Below are 15,353 nucleotides of genomic sequence, written 5' to 3'. Positions count from 1 at the left end.
TTTACAGGCAAGGCCTAGATTACTAAAACCAAAATTGAAAAAAGTAGTCCTCTAAAAGGAATGGTTTTCCCACAACATTTTTTACTTATTATGCCTGTTAGCAAGCAATCTAAAATTTTTAAAGATGCCAGCTTTTATTCTGAAATGAGATTGGACATGTCAAGTCACTTTTTATTGCCCCCAAATGATCTCGTAGAGAGACGTTAGAAATTATAAAGAGTTAGGGTATTATTTTCATCAGGTACTACGCTGATAATCAAAAACTCAAGAGATGTGACTTTCTTAAAATTAATTTTTTCCAGAATTATTTTAAATCTCACGGCACCACAGAATCACTTAGAATGGGAGTGTTGTCTTTTAACTTGCCTCACATTAAATAAACCGAGGTGTGAAGAACAAACCTCCTTCATAAACATATGGGCAAATTTTGATACAAATGCACACACCAAGTGCTTTAAGCATCAAAATTCAGTCCTTTTACACTATGCGCGCACACAAACAAAACCTACTTTGAAACACTTTACTTGCTTTTAACAGCAGTAAGAAAACTAAGCAATATTATGGTCAACAATGCTCCTTAAAGTTTAGAGTAACTGCGTAAGAGCATTCTTTTCCCTTAAAATTATTTCTGCCATCATCAATCTGCCCAAAATTTAAGGTGAAGTTTTTCCGACGTTTGTATGGTTCCAAATCTTCACAGAAACCAGGAAAGTGAAGGCTCCGTGTTTCAATCAAAAACTCTATCTCCCTGAAGATGCTACTTAACCCAGTTAATGTCATTTCCCAAGACAGTGGGGTTAACAAAAGAACTATTCCACACTGTGCCAAAAATTATCATCGTGGGTCTAGACATCTTGACGAGACCAAAAGGTCCACCCTGAACCTAAATGTGTCTGGTCGGCCAGTGTTTTACGGTGGCTACAACTTCACTTTTGTATCATTCTACCTTATTGGCAAGCTACATTTCTAGGTTAACAGTTCTACCAAATATGGATATGAAAGGTTATTTTTAATAAGACAATGTTGCAAATTATGGTCAACCAATATCTTTTCACCAATACCTCAAGCATTGAAAAATGAGAATTGTTACAAAAATATACAGAGACACCACAAATTGGTAGCTGCCCATAACATTAAACAAACTGGACTCTTAAGAGTGGCTTCTCAACAGCATTTCATTTTAATAATAACCATTGCCTGGTACAGGGAAAACTGACAAGTTTTTTTTTTTTTTTTTTTTTTAAGAAATTCACGTTCTTTTATTTATTTATTTATGACTGTGTTGAGTCTTCGTTTCTGTGCGAGGGCCCTCTGCAGCCGCGGCAAGCGGGGACCACTCCTCATCGCGGCGCGCGGGCCTCTCACCATCGCGGCCTCTCCTGCTGCGGAGCACAGGCTCCAGACGCGCAGGCTCAGCAATTGTGGCTCACGGGCCCAGTCGCTCCGCGGCATGTGGGATCCTCCCAGACCAGGGCTCGAACCCGTGTTCCCTGCACTGGCAGGCAGACTCTCAACCACTGCGCCACCAGGGAAGCCCCTGACAAGTGTTTTTTAAGCATCATTGCAACATTGTATTCCTGATAATTTAAGTCAACCAACCTGGGAGTAAATGAATGATACATGCCTAAAAATATCATGGTTTATACTATCAGTGGCCACTGGACTTAGGACTAGTCCAAGACCTTGATCTAGATTTTGACCTAGACCTAGACTGTGATCTTGACTGAGATTTGGATCTAGGTGGTTCTTTTTTCCTTGATTCCTTTTCATATCTTGAGCCAGACGTATATAATGTGTTTTGGAATCTGTTTTAGAGGTGCCTCTAGTTTTGGTGTGAGGTGCAGACCCTAGAACGTGATTTAGCCTTCATTTCTTTCTTGGACTGAGACTTGGACCGTGATCTTGAATTGGATTTGGATTTTGAAGAAGATCGATTTCGGTGTTTGAATCTATCATTGTTGGAATGGCTTCTGCTATGCTGTGGTCTTCCAGTCAGTCTACTGTTTCTAGGACTATAAGATCTTCTATAGTTGTAATCAAAGGAAGGACTTCTTGATCTCCTTCTTTCAGTAACTTCAGCTTCTAGAACGTCTGTATCTGTCATAATCATTATAGCGTGCAGAGCTATACACATTCCTCCCTTCCTTGGCTTTCATCTGGTTTGGAGTCTTTTGATCCCCCTGTGCAAATGTATTTCAGTTTGGCGTCCACAAATCCATTTTCTGTCCAAATTATGTAAAGCATCTTCTGCATCACGAACATCCTCAAATTGAACATATGCAAATCCTCTTGGACGGCGAGTGTAGAAATCAAGTGGAACATACACATCAACTATAGGACCATAACGACCGAATTTACGTCGCAAATCTTCAGACCTGGTATCGTCCGCAAGTTCCTTACAAACAGAGACGTGTTGGGGGGACACAGGTACGGGGACGTGACGGCGGCATGAGTCTCAGCAGGGACACTAAGGGACTCAGCAAACCGTCTGCACCTCCGGCGCCGGATCCTCAAGACACACACAGCCAGAGAGCTGCGCTACGACCTATTTTATTTATTTTTTATGGAAGTGTAGTTAATTTACAATGTTGTGTTAGTTTCAAGCATACAGCAAAGTGATTCCATTATACAGATAAATACATATGTATTCTTTTTCATATTCTTTTCCAGTATAGGTTATTACAAGGTATTGAGTATAGTTCCCTGTTCTATACAGTAGGTCCTACTTTATATTATTTTTATTATTTCAAAATTTGAAGTTTTCTTAATAAGCCAGCATATAGTATATGTTGGTGAATGTTTCATGTGAAATTGAAAAGATTATGTGTTCTGCTGTTGTCCAGAGGGGTGTTCTGTAAATGTAAACAGAAATTATGTCAAATAAGTTGATTGCATTGTTTAGGTCTTCTGTGATCTTACTAATGTACTCTGTCCTTGTTCTATCCCTTCGAGAAGAATGGTGAAGTCTTCAACTATAATTGTGGATTTGTCTGTTTCTCTTTTCAGTTTTGCTTCATGTATCTTGACGTTCTATTGTAAGGTGCATGTGCATTTAGGATTGTTGTGTCTTTTTGGAGAATTAACCCCTTTATCATGCCACAATGTCCCTCTTTATGACTAATAATGTTCCTTTTTCTGAAGTCTACTTTATCTGTTATTAATATAGCAACTTCAGCTTTCTTTTGGTTAGTGTTTACGTAGTTCATTTTTTAATTCTTTGTAAACTATCTGTATCTTTATATTTGAAGTATGTTTCTTGCAGACGGCATATATTTGGTTCTTATTTTTTATTTTTTACTATCTATCTTTTAAGCTGCTTTCTATTTGTCGCATCTGTTGTTCCTTCTTTTTTTTTATTATATTCTCTAATAAACAGCATGTTTTATAATTTCATTTTATCTAATATTAGCTTCTTTATTCATTTGTGTTAATGTTTTAGTGTTTGCCCTATGATTTGCATTGCACTGTACATCTTTAATTAATTAGAGCCCCCCATCAAATGTCATTTTATCACTTCACACATGTTATGTAAGGTCTTTCAAGGATCTTACAACAATATATTCTCTATTCCTCTCTCCCATCTTTTGTGCTTTTTTTCCCATAAATTTTACTTTTACGTATGCTATAAACATACAATATGTTGCTACTATTTTTTTACTTTAGACAGTTTTATTTTCAATCAATTAAAAATAAGAAAAAAAGAATTTTATGTTATATTCATTGATTCCATTTTCAACACCATTTCTTTGTGTCGATCCAAATTTGTTTCCTCTCATATTCCTTCTGCCCGAAGAACTTCCCTTACCACTATTTGTAGGGAAGGTCTGCTGGAAATGAATTACGTCAGTTTTTCTTTTTCTGAGAGTGTCTTTACTTCTTCATTTTTGAAAAATATTTTCACTGGGCATAGAATTTTGGATTGACTTTTTTTTTTCTCTTTCAGCATTGCATTGTCTTCTAGCTACAATAAGTCCACTGTAATTTTAATCTTTGTTCCTCTGCATAGAATGTGCCTTTTTCTGTAGCTGCTCTCTAAGATTTCCTTTTTTTTCTAAAGTGGAATTTGTTTGCGTTTTATCCTGCCTGTGTTCTCTGAATTTCTTGGATCTGTGTTTGCTTAGTGTCTGGGTTTTTTGTGTGTGTGTGAATATTCTTTTTTTTAAATTTAATTTTTATTTTTATTTTATATTGGAGTACAGTTGATTTACAATGTTGAGTTAGTTTCAGGTGTACAGCAAAGTGATTCAGTTATACATATACATATATCCATTCTTTTTCAGTTGCTTTTCCCATATAGGTTATTACAGAATATTGAGTAGAGTTCCCTGTGCTCTACAGTAGGTCCTTATTGTTTATCTATTTTATATATAATAGTGTGTATATGTTAACCCCAAACTCCTAATTATCCCTCCTTCACCCCCCACATTTCCCCTTTGGTAACCATAAGTTTGTTTTCCAAGTCTGTGAGTCTGTTTCTGTTTTGTAAATAGGTTCATTTGTATCATGTTTTTTTTTTAGATTCTACATATGAGTGGTATCATATGATATTTGTCTTTCTCTGTCTGACTTACTTCACTTAGTATGATAATCTTTAAGTCCATCCATGTTGCTGCAAGTGGCATTATTTCATTCTTTTTTATGGCTAATATTCCTTAGTGTCCATTTTTAATTTTGGAAAATTCTTGTCCATTATTTCCTCAAATATTAGTTCTGCCCTGGGAACTAATATTTCCTTCTGAGATTCTCCTTCTGGGATTCCAATTACATAGTGTATTAAACTGTTTGATATTGTCTCACCACTCTTGGATACCCTGTTACGTCCCTCACGCACATGTGTGCACGTGCACACACACACACACACACACACTCGTCTTTCTTTCTGTATTCTGGTTTGAGAATTTCCTATTGATATATCTTCAGGTTCCTTGATTTTTTCTTCAACTATGTTGAGTGAATCTGTTGACGGCATTCCTCACCTATTTTTAAAATTCTGGCATTTTCATTTCGTTCTTATAGTTTCCACCTTTCTGCTGAACCTTGTAATCTGAGCTTACATGCAATCCTCCTTTTTCAGTAGATTCTTTGACATATCAATCACAGTTATTTTACATTTCCTATCAGGAAGTTTCACCATCTGTGTCATAGTTGAGTCTGGTTCTACCAATTGCTTTGTCTATTGGGAGCATGTTGTTTTTTCTTGCGTTTTCATATGCCCTGTATTTTTTGTTGTTGTTGAAATTTGGATTCCTTGTGTAGTTCAATAGAGACTGAGGTAAACAGTTTTCATGCTTAGAAACAGGCATGCCTTTCCTTTTTTCTAGCCCTTTCATGCGAGAGTTTGAGAAATCTAGTTAGGATGTAGCTTACGCTTGAAGTTTGTTGTCTCTGTCATGAACCTCAGTGAACCATGAGCTTCAAATTCCTCTAGTGGTACCTTGTGTTCAGGATCAGGTTGGGCTGTCAGAGGTGTTTTGTTTTTCCTCAATGTCTGCTCTGTTCTCAGCTTGAGACTTCTTCGTAGCTGAACCTCATATCAGGTCTCCTTCCATATTTTTGTTCATCTCTGAGCAGTGTTCTCTATGACTTGAGCTCTGTTAGCATTTAGCGTCACTACTGAGTGGAGACTGTATCCCTGGGTGTTTGGGGCATGGCCTCCTGAGATCTCCTGCCCCTTCCCCATCTGTAATTCTGAGCCCAGCGTGTATTCTTTCTCCTCCCTCAAGAGTAGGTTGTTGGTTGTTCTGTTTCATTTGTTTTCTTCCCATGGCTGCAGTGGGTTTTCTCCAATACTCAAGGCTGGTGGGGTTAGTTCCTCTACCTCCAGAAGATGAATGCTTTAGTTCTGTAGGAGAGATAGAGGGGAAGGTTCCAGGTGGAGTTCTGTGTGCTTCCCGTGGGAGTTGCTATTCCCTTTTCCCAGGTATGCATTACAAGGGATGCTTTACTTAGACATTTTCTCAGCTTTTCTGTGAGCACTTGGTGGGGATTTGTGGAGACATTGACCTGAAGGTGGCTGGACTCCTCTGATTTCTGTGACCTCCAGGGGCTTCTAAATCTCTTGCCACTTCACCCCTAGCTTCCGCCCTGACTGAAGTCTTCTTCCTGGTGCCTGGATGTGTCTCTCACAAGTACGCACAGCTCATAGTATTCCTCCCTGCAGTCAGCTGTCTTTCCTCAGATGTGAGGCCAGTTGTTTGCCTCACAACCTCAGCTCTCCTGTGGGTACAAAACAGTCATGAATTTTCAATGTGTCCAGATTTTTACTGTAAGTGTGGCAGTACTCTTTTTCTTCCTTTCCATATCCCTGAGTGGAAATTAAAAGTCCCCAGAGCTCTTATTTTCTTACTAAATCATTAAACTAAGGCAACATTTACCAAACCTTAAAGTTTCAGGACCCTGCTACATAAAATTTATTGAAAACCCCAAAGGTCTTTCATTTCTGTAATAGATGATAGATAGATATTTACTGTATTAGAAATTAAAACATTTTAAAATAATTTATTAATTAATTTAAAAATAAAAACAATAAACCCATTATATATTAACCTAACTTTTTTTGAAAATTAAACACATCTATAGAACAAAATATATTTAGTGATAAATACTTTACTGATTGTTTTATAATGTTCCAAATCTATTTGCTGTCTGGTTTAAGAGACAGTGCAGTTGGAATTTCATATCTCCTTTCTGCATTCAGTGGGTTGCTGTGTGACATCATATAACCTCTGGAGAATTCCACTGTAAACTCATGAAGGAATGAGAGTGAAAAGTAGAAATGATGTTTTAGCATTATTATGAAAATAGTTTTGACTTTGCAGACCCTCTGAACAAGATGGGATTGACCTCCCCCAATGGGAGGAAATGAAACTATACCCCTCACACAAATGAATATTTATCAAGTCCCAGTGTGTTAGAAGGTTCAGTTTTCTTATAACATACTACACTTCTGAGATCTTAGGAAAGAGAAAAATATAAAGGCAAATGTGGATCTAGTAAAGGACTGAAGTCATGTTTGAACCTAGGTCCACCTGACTCTAAGCCTATGTTTTGTCTCCCATGCCCTTCTGTCTTGGATGTATTGGAAAACAGGTACACCAAAGTCCACTCCACAGTTAGCACCTGTTTCCTATAGCATCTACATTGGTCTTCTCCAAACTGGGAGAAACTGGGAACAGCATCTCACACCCTCTATAGCTACAAATAATGTTTAGAAGATTGTTGGATCTTATAGAAAGGTAAGTCATGAGCACTACCTTTGGATATTTAGAATTGTATAGGTCTATATGTGTACAGGCAATTCATAGGTTTCTTACTGTTTCATATATTAACCAAGCATGTTTAATACTTTTTAAAAGTTCCCCTTGTATGTTGTTTTACAAATATCTTATGGATATCAACGTGTAACTTTTATTTTGCATGAGTGAAAGGAATTCAAAATCTGGAATTTGTTATCAATAAAATGCTCCTGTTTTGATATTGGCAGCCTGTTAGCAGTCTAACCTTGGTACAGTTCATCTTTGGAACTTGCAATTATTATAAGTTATTCACGAAGGATGTAATTGTCAGGACACCTGTTAATAAAGAGTGAGAGGACAGACAACATTATATGATGGAGTGTGAACATATGCTTTGTTCTTTCTTCAAGTCTGCTGCATCTTTGTTGAATTTCATGATGTATTAATATGTCACTACACATTTAGGTCCTGAAGCATGAAATATATTCTAGCCAGAATGCTTGCCAAGATACTAGTGCCAGAATTGGAATGCTGGAGTGTGTTTATTGAACAGCACTAACATACTAAATAGGGTTGCAGGTTTATATTTTACCGTGAAGCCTCAAAGTGATTAAAAGAGGAGAGAGGGAAAGAGAACTGACAGGTTCTGTAAAAACTAAAACGGAATCAATTCTCAGGCACACACCAATATCATTCATAATGCAAATGTCCATGATATAAATAACCTGCTTTATTGAACTCCTACTGTATTTCATTGTGTTAGGCTCTTTCCTGACATTGTTGCTGTCCTTCACAACTACCCTTGAGGTGGGTGATACTCGCATTTTACAGATGGAAAAACTGAGGTTCAGAGACATAAGAAACTTAGTCCCAAACCCCAAATTAGTAAGTGACAGAGCTTATATTTGAGCTTGTATCGGCTGAGGTGCAAAATCTATACATGTCACCTACGTTCCACCAAGCTTTTTTTTTTTTGCAACAGTAGAGAAAAGGTAAGCCAAATTTATAGTCGAAATATTAATATTTGTGCTTAGAAACTTGAGTTGTTAATTCTCTATTAAAAGGCAATTCATTATGCCGCATTGTATCCTAAGGATTTGACAAATTTGTAACCTGATTCACTGCATACAAGTTTTCTGATTTTAAAAAATTAATTTACTAAGGTTTTTCAGGGTGTATGAGACAGAGACAGGGTACTTGCTTTAAAAGCTCTTTGAAAATTATTAATTGACTAAAAATTGTTCCTCTAATATTAACAGCTGTTATGTAAACATCATGTCCTTGGCCATAAGTGGGAGGAGGAGTGGGAAATTGTATTTCAGTGGACCCAGTGTTCAATCTTGTTTTATATAATGTCACAAAATCCTGTACAGTGAGCATCATCTTTTCTTTAGAGACAAAGAACTATAGATTGAGATGAGAACCAACTTGTGCAAATTGATGCAGCTCATAATTGGCAAAGTCAGAATTCATATATGAGAATATCACACGTTCATCTGACAATAAGAAGATGCCAGCAGCCCTCACTTTGCTGAGAGGGACTATCGTCTCTACGTTACTTATTACGATTTTTGTAACAGAGTAAACATTTGTCATAATCACATTGATTATTTACTATACTAAGCATCCCGTAAACGTAACTCTTTCATGTACTCCAAGTCAAAACAATTAGGTAACTTTATGTACTTTTTTATGAGTAAAACAAAATAAACTATTTCATCTTTATTTTGAAAGGCAATTTCCAGGACATGTCCTGGCAGTAGTTTAAATTTACTTTAATGTCTTCATAAAAAGGAACCAAAATAAACATGTTATTGAATATTTTCTATATTCTATCTTAGCGTTGTCTTAGGTCTTTAAATGGATTTTCTTATTTGATAATCACAAAAATTCCATTCGGTACTGTTTTCAGTCATATTAGAGATTGAAGAAATGAGGTCCATAGAGTTGTAACTCTGACCACCTTCACATGGTTAGTCTAAGTCTGGCATTGAACACACAGTGTCAGATTCAGAGCCTAAGGATGAAGAATGGTAATTGGTACTCATTTTGATGATCTTGTGGCACCTCAAAAGAGAAATCCTTTCTGGATTGTTGAGAAGGATTGTGAAATGTAGGTTTCTAAAAAACATATTCTTGAAGTATAGAATATATAAACAATGCAGTAAACACAGTTTCCAGCTGGATGTATTTTCAGTGATCACATCCATGTCAATAGCCCCCAGATAAGAAGCAGAGCATTATTAGTTCTCTGGGAGCCCCTTATTCCCTCTTTGAGCCATTACCACCCTTCCAAGGAAACCTCTGTCCTATACCTAACACTATGTTTGTTCTGCCTGAGTTTGAACTTTATAAAAAACATACTGTGTGTGTTCTTTTGTATTTTTTTTTCTGGAAATCTTATACTTTATTTTTATTTTTTTAATACCTTTATTGGAATATAATTGCTTTACAGTGTTGTGTTAGTTTCTGTTGTACAACAAAGTGAATCAGCTATATGTATACATATATCCCCATATCCCCTCCCTCTTGAGCCTCCCTCCCACCATCCCTATCCCACCCCTCTAGGTCGTCACAAAGCATCGAGCTGATCTCCCTGTGCTATGCAGCAGCTTCCCACTAGCCATCCATTTTACATTTGGTAGGGTATATATGTCAGTGCTACTCTCTCACTTCGTCCCAGCTTCCCCTTCACCCGCTGTGTCCTCAAGTCTGTTGTCTATGTCTGCGTCTTTATTCCTGCCCTGCAACTAGTTTCATCAGTACCGTTCTTTTAGATTCCATATATGTGCGTTAGCATACGGTATTTGTTTTTCTCTTTCTGACTTACTTCACTCTGTATGACAGACTCTAGGTCCATCCACCTCATTACAGATAACTCAATTTTGTTCCTTTTTATGGCTAATATTCCATTGTATATATGTACCACATCTTCTTTATCCATTCATCTGTTGATGGACACTTAGGTTGCGTCCATGTCCTGGCTATTGTAAATAGTGCTGCAATGAACATTGGGGTGCGTGTGTCTTTTTGAATTATGGTTTTCTCAGGGTATATGCCCAGTAGTGGGATTGCTGGGTCATATGGTAGTTCTATTTTTAGTTTTTTAAGGGACCTCCATACTGTTCTCCATAGTGGCTGTATCAATTTACATACCCACCAACAGTGAAGGAGCGTTCCTGTTCTTTTGTATTTGGCTTCTAACTTAGAAACTGACTCTGAGATGCAGATTCACATGCTGGAAGTGTACTGGGAAGTCCTCTTGGCAACTTCACCTGGAGGGAGTGGGTGAAGGAGATTTCAGCAGGAGGAAACTGAATTGAGATGCAGTTGCACCGAAGACCTGAGCCAGTCCCACACGGAACTCCAGGGCTGGGTGGCCAGGATGTGCAATGGGCCTGGGTCCCTGTACCTCCACCTTGGCCATCTCAGTCTTGAAGGGGGGACTGGGGACTCTTAGAGTGCACCCACTGGGCCATTGAGATTCGCTCCATTCATTTACCCTTGTGTGGAAAAGCTCCCCAAGGGGAAAGGGGGGATAAATTGGAAATTTGGGATTAACAGATACACACAACCATGCATAAAATAGATAAACATCAAGGACCTTCTGTATAGCACAGGGAACTATACTCAGCATCTTGTAATAGCCTATGATGGAAAAGAATCTGAAAAAGAATATATGTATATGAATCACTTTGCTGTATACCTGAAACGTTGTAAATCAACTATACTTTAAAAAGAGAGAAGATGGAAAATCAGAGGTTAAAAAACAAACAAACAGATTCACTTTGTTATAAAGCAGAAACTAACACACCATTGTAAAGCAATTATACTCCAATAAAGATGTTAAACAAACAAACAAACAAACAAAAAAACAAAAAAAAAAACGAAGCAATAATAAACAAAAAAAAAACCTCCTCCAGGATTTTGGTTGGTCTGTTTCCTCAAGAAAACTTGCAAGAGGAGGTCTAGTGGGGTAAAATGAAGCCGTTGCTTCAGCAGCTGGTCTCTGGGCCACAACTCGTCATCCCCTTCCTCTCCTACCAATTCTAGAGCCCCTCACTCACAGTTACAGCACCTCTGCTTGTCTGGACAGATAACCGAGTAGAGTGATCCAAATCATCATCTCTAAAGGGTCTGCGTTCCTGAACACCATGCCCTTCTCAGGCTGCAGCACTTGTCCATCTACCACCACAGTTGGTCAGGAGGATATTAAAAAATGCCCCGCAGGGACTTCCCTGGCGGTCCAATGTTTGAGACTTCGCCCTCCAATGCAGGGGGCACAGGTTCGATCCCTGGTCGGGAAACTAAGATCCCACATGCCTCGCAGCCAAAAAACCAAAATATAAAAACAGAAACAATATTGTAACAAATTCAATAAAGATTTAAAAAATGGTCCAAATCAAAAAAAAAAAATCTTTAAACAAAAATTAAAAATAAAATGCCCTGCAAATTATCTGAGTGCTAAGTATGTCTTTCACTGCCCTGTTGAGATACATCCACTTATCTTCCCCTAATGTTCACAATCAAGTATTGCTGCCAGAATTGTGACTTCTTTCCAGGTCTGCTAATCTCTTGCTACAGGGTGCTCAGAGTGACTGGGGGGTAGCTATAGTTTAAAGTTTCATTTTTCCCTTGACGTGTCCCCTTTGGAAGTGTTTCCTCTCTGGGAACCAGCCCTTTAGACCTTTGGTACCTACAGTTTTGAGTACAGGAAGCACAAATTTCCCAAATGGGTCACTGGGAGAAATGTTAAATGAGTCACTCTTACATCCACCCCTTGGTTCCTAAACAATCATCATAATTTAAGGTATAGATTGTATCCTAGAAATATGGTGTCCCGTGCTGGCACGTTCCCATACCCAAGCAGGGACCTCAATTGCAAGTTCAAAAGGCCATTCCATCCTCTGCTGGGCTAGCAGCTTTTGGGTGGTGTGACATGTGATAGGACTGGTGGATCCTCATAGCTATGTGTCTGCTTCCATCCATCATTTGATATAGGTGGTCCTCTGGTCCAATGTGATATTACCCAGCCTCCTTTATCTGTGGAGTAAATACAAGCCCGTGGACAGTGGTTCTCTTTGAGATCCTTTGGGCACTGAAAGCAGACTTATACTTGGAATAGGTATCAATTCCAGTTGAGATGAATCACTGCCTTTTCCAGAGTGTAAGGTTTCCAGTGTATTTCAGCTGGCCAAGCGTCTGGTGATTCTCCCAGAGGGATAATGCCCTATTAGGGTATCAGTGTTACTTTCTGTTGCTGGCAAATTTGACAAGTGGCTGGGCAGTCGGTAGATCACGAGGATGTTGGCCCTGTGCACAGCATCCAGGTCCACTACCACGACCTCTCTGTTCACGTACCCATTTTACTACCGCTGGAGTGGTCAAGGGGCTGCTGGCCGATGTCAGCTGACCAGATCATCTATCTGCCTGATTGTGTCTGCCTCTTCTGTAGTGGCTGTTCCCTGGAGGGCTCTAACATAGGTTGACAAGTCCTTCAAGCTCTTCCTACTTCGTGCTCACTCCCATGGTCTTTCCAAGACCCTCTTCCCAGACCTCCTTCCTCTCAATCTTTTTTTTTTTATTTTATCGAAGTATAGTTGATTTACAATGTTGCGTTAATTTCTGCTCTACAGCAAAGTGACTCGGTTATACATATATATATTCTTTTTCATATTCTTTTCCATTATGGTTTATCACAGGATGTTGGGTATGGTTCCCTCGCTATACAGTAGGACTTCGCTTCCTCCCAATTTTCCAGTCATTCTCCTTCCATGTAGCACTGCCTGGAATTTTGCATCCTGTATCCAATAGTCCTTGACACCTCTAAGTATTCCCCTTTCCCTAGTCTCTGGGCACTGAGTAAATGGTTGTAGACCCCTTTGTGGAAGGACTGGGTGAATCATTAACATACATACTTGCCATGGGTTTCTGGGTCCTTCTTAGGAACCCGGTTTTTCCATTAGTTAATGGGCTTGGTGTCCGAAAACTGGCTCAGGTCCAGACGTTAGGCAAAGGATCGTGAATTTTTGTTGACGCAGCCCTTCTCAACTTCCTGATTATCCACCTTCGATTTGTTTTGATCATATAATTGGACAGTATCCTTGTTGGCTGCCCATCTTTTTTTCCACAGAGAACGCTGAGTTTGATTGACCGTCCCCATTACCCTGAATGGGTCACCAATTCCTGGCTGCCATTCTTGATGATAATCATGCTCATCTCTGCTGTCAGGGGCATTGCTCGGTAATAGCATCTCCTACAGTCAGCCCTGGCATAGGAGAACAGCACCACCAAGCATGTCGACGTAGTCTGTTCCTATCTAACTAGTACATTTCTTATGACTTTGGTAAACTGTGTGTCCTCCAGGACCTCCCACAGAATGTGGTCACCTGGTAGGTTTTCTGGCCTTAGTACATCCTGGAAAATATACTCTACCATGGCCACTTGTCTGTACATTTTGGTCCTTTTTTTTTTTTCATTGTCTGCCATGGTGTGGACATTGCTTCCTCCAAATTTCTGAGAACTATTTTAGCAACACGTCTGCACTGTCTTCTAGGTTCATGTTTAGGGCGTTACATCCTATATCGTGGATGGTTGTTCCCATATCAGTAAACTGTTCCTTATTAAACTGTATGTCCCTCCCCACTAGGTCTGGGACTCTCAGCATCCTACCTGGACCCCTCCTCTCAGCTCTGGCCATGCGCGTTTGTTTGGTCCCACAGCTCCTTCTAGTATTCTAGACTCTCTGCTCCCCCAGCAGACCCAGCACTTACCCAGCCAGGTTGTGTCGTGACGTGACCTAGTAATTTTTCTGGCGGATCAGAGGGGAAGTGGACTGAGTTGTAATGGGGACATTTGTTGTCTTGCAAGGAGAGGCCTCAGCATCATCCTTATCCAGGGACTGGTGCCAACCTTAGAGAGGGGAGTGGCCGCTTTGTTAGGCCAAGGAGGTTCAGGGCAATCTCGTGATACAATATTTTCAAGTGCATTGACTGAGATGTTCTTATCTCGAATCTCAGGGTCCCTCTCCTTCCCGACAAGGGACCTGACCTTGGCGCAGCAGACTTGCTGGGGCTGGCTGAGCAGTCAAGTTTCCCCTTATTTAAGCCCAGATTCTCTGACTGCAGGAGCTGAGAGTCTCTGTATACGTTCACCAAGGAGGCTGTGTAGTGCCTCTTGCAAGATGAGGATACCTGCCGCTGCTGCCGATTCTCCCCGTATAAGCGTGACCCGTCAAGAAATGGCACTTATTTCTGCTCTCCTTGAATCTGAGCTGAGTTCGTGACTGGCTGTGACCAATAGGATGTGGCAGAAGTGATGGTTATGTTCCTGGACTTCTGAGCCCATTAGAGGCCTGGCAGCTTTCTCTTTCTCCTCTTGGAACCCAGCCACTGTGCTATGAGGCGCCCAAGCCACAGGGAGAGGTCACATGAAGGACAAGTGAGGTGCTCCAGTTGAAATTCTAAGCCGATGTCTTAGGCGTAAGCCAGAATCCAACGCCAGTGTAGGAGTGAACCACATTTCATGGGCCCTGAGATGACTCCAGGCAACACGACGTGAAGAAGCAAAGCTGCCCAGCTGAGCCCAGTCAACCCACAGATCACAAGAGATAATAAAATGGCCATTGTATTAAGCCACTAAGGTTGGGGTGGTTTATTATGCGTCAGTGGAGATCAGAGAGAGTTTGCCTAAGCTTCACGCTGCGCTATACATTGGTGGCCTCAGTTTTTCATTGTCTTTCTCTAGTGTATCCTTAGCAAGAGCTAGCTGATCCCATTGCCCTTATAATGACTACTTCACCCAAATCTGTCAAACAGCCACGATATTGTACAGTGTCTTCCCTTCTGCCAGTAGAAGTTTTAATAATTGCGCCATTATCGCATCCCAGGGGCTGTCAGTTCTCTACTGGTGATGGGTCCTCCTTGTTAGTTGTTGGGTGGGCGTTGTTACGCTATTCCTGGTATTAACCCTCTTAACTCGGGTCCACCAGGAAACACTCTGAAACTCAGAGGTTTGCAGGAAACAACAACATCTATAAGGGAAAGAGAGGAGCAGGTGAGGCAGGGGGAGAATTTGAACTGAGAGGTAGCGACACTAAGGGCCTCAGCCAAACCTGTG

The 15,353-nt window shown here is 39.9% G+C and overlaps 1 protein-coding gene and 1 pseudogene across 4 annotated transcripts in view; one reads left to right on the top strand and one right to left on the bottom strand.

Annotated features, from left to right (window-relative positions):
- Window positions 1-15,353, top strand: part of DLGAP1 (DLG associated protein 1) — an 855,942-nt gene that overhangs the window by 35,579 nt on the left and 805,010 nt on the right. The gene's annotated exons all lie outside the window — the stretch shown is intronic.
- Window positions 1,618-13,472, bottom strand: LOC103008395 (serine/arginine-rich splicing factor 10-like; annotated as a pseudogene).

Source organism: Balaenoptera acutorostrata, chromosome 13, assembly GCF_949987535.1.
Source record: "Balaenoptera acutorostrata chromosome 13, mBalAcu1.1, whole genome shotgun sequence".
Taxonomy (NCBI): Eukaryota; Metazoa; Chordata; class Mammalia; order Artiodactyla; family Balaenopteridae; genus Balaenoptera; species Balaenoptera acutorostrata.
This window is presented reverse-complemented; position numbering and strand designations above follow the sequence as displayed.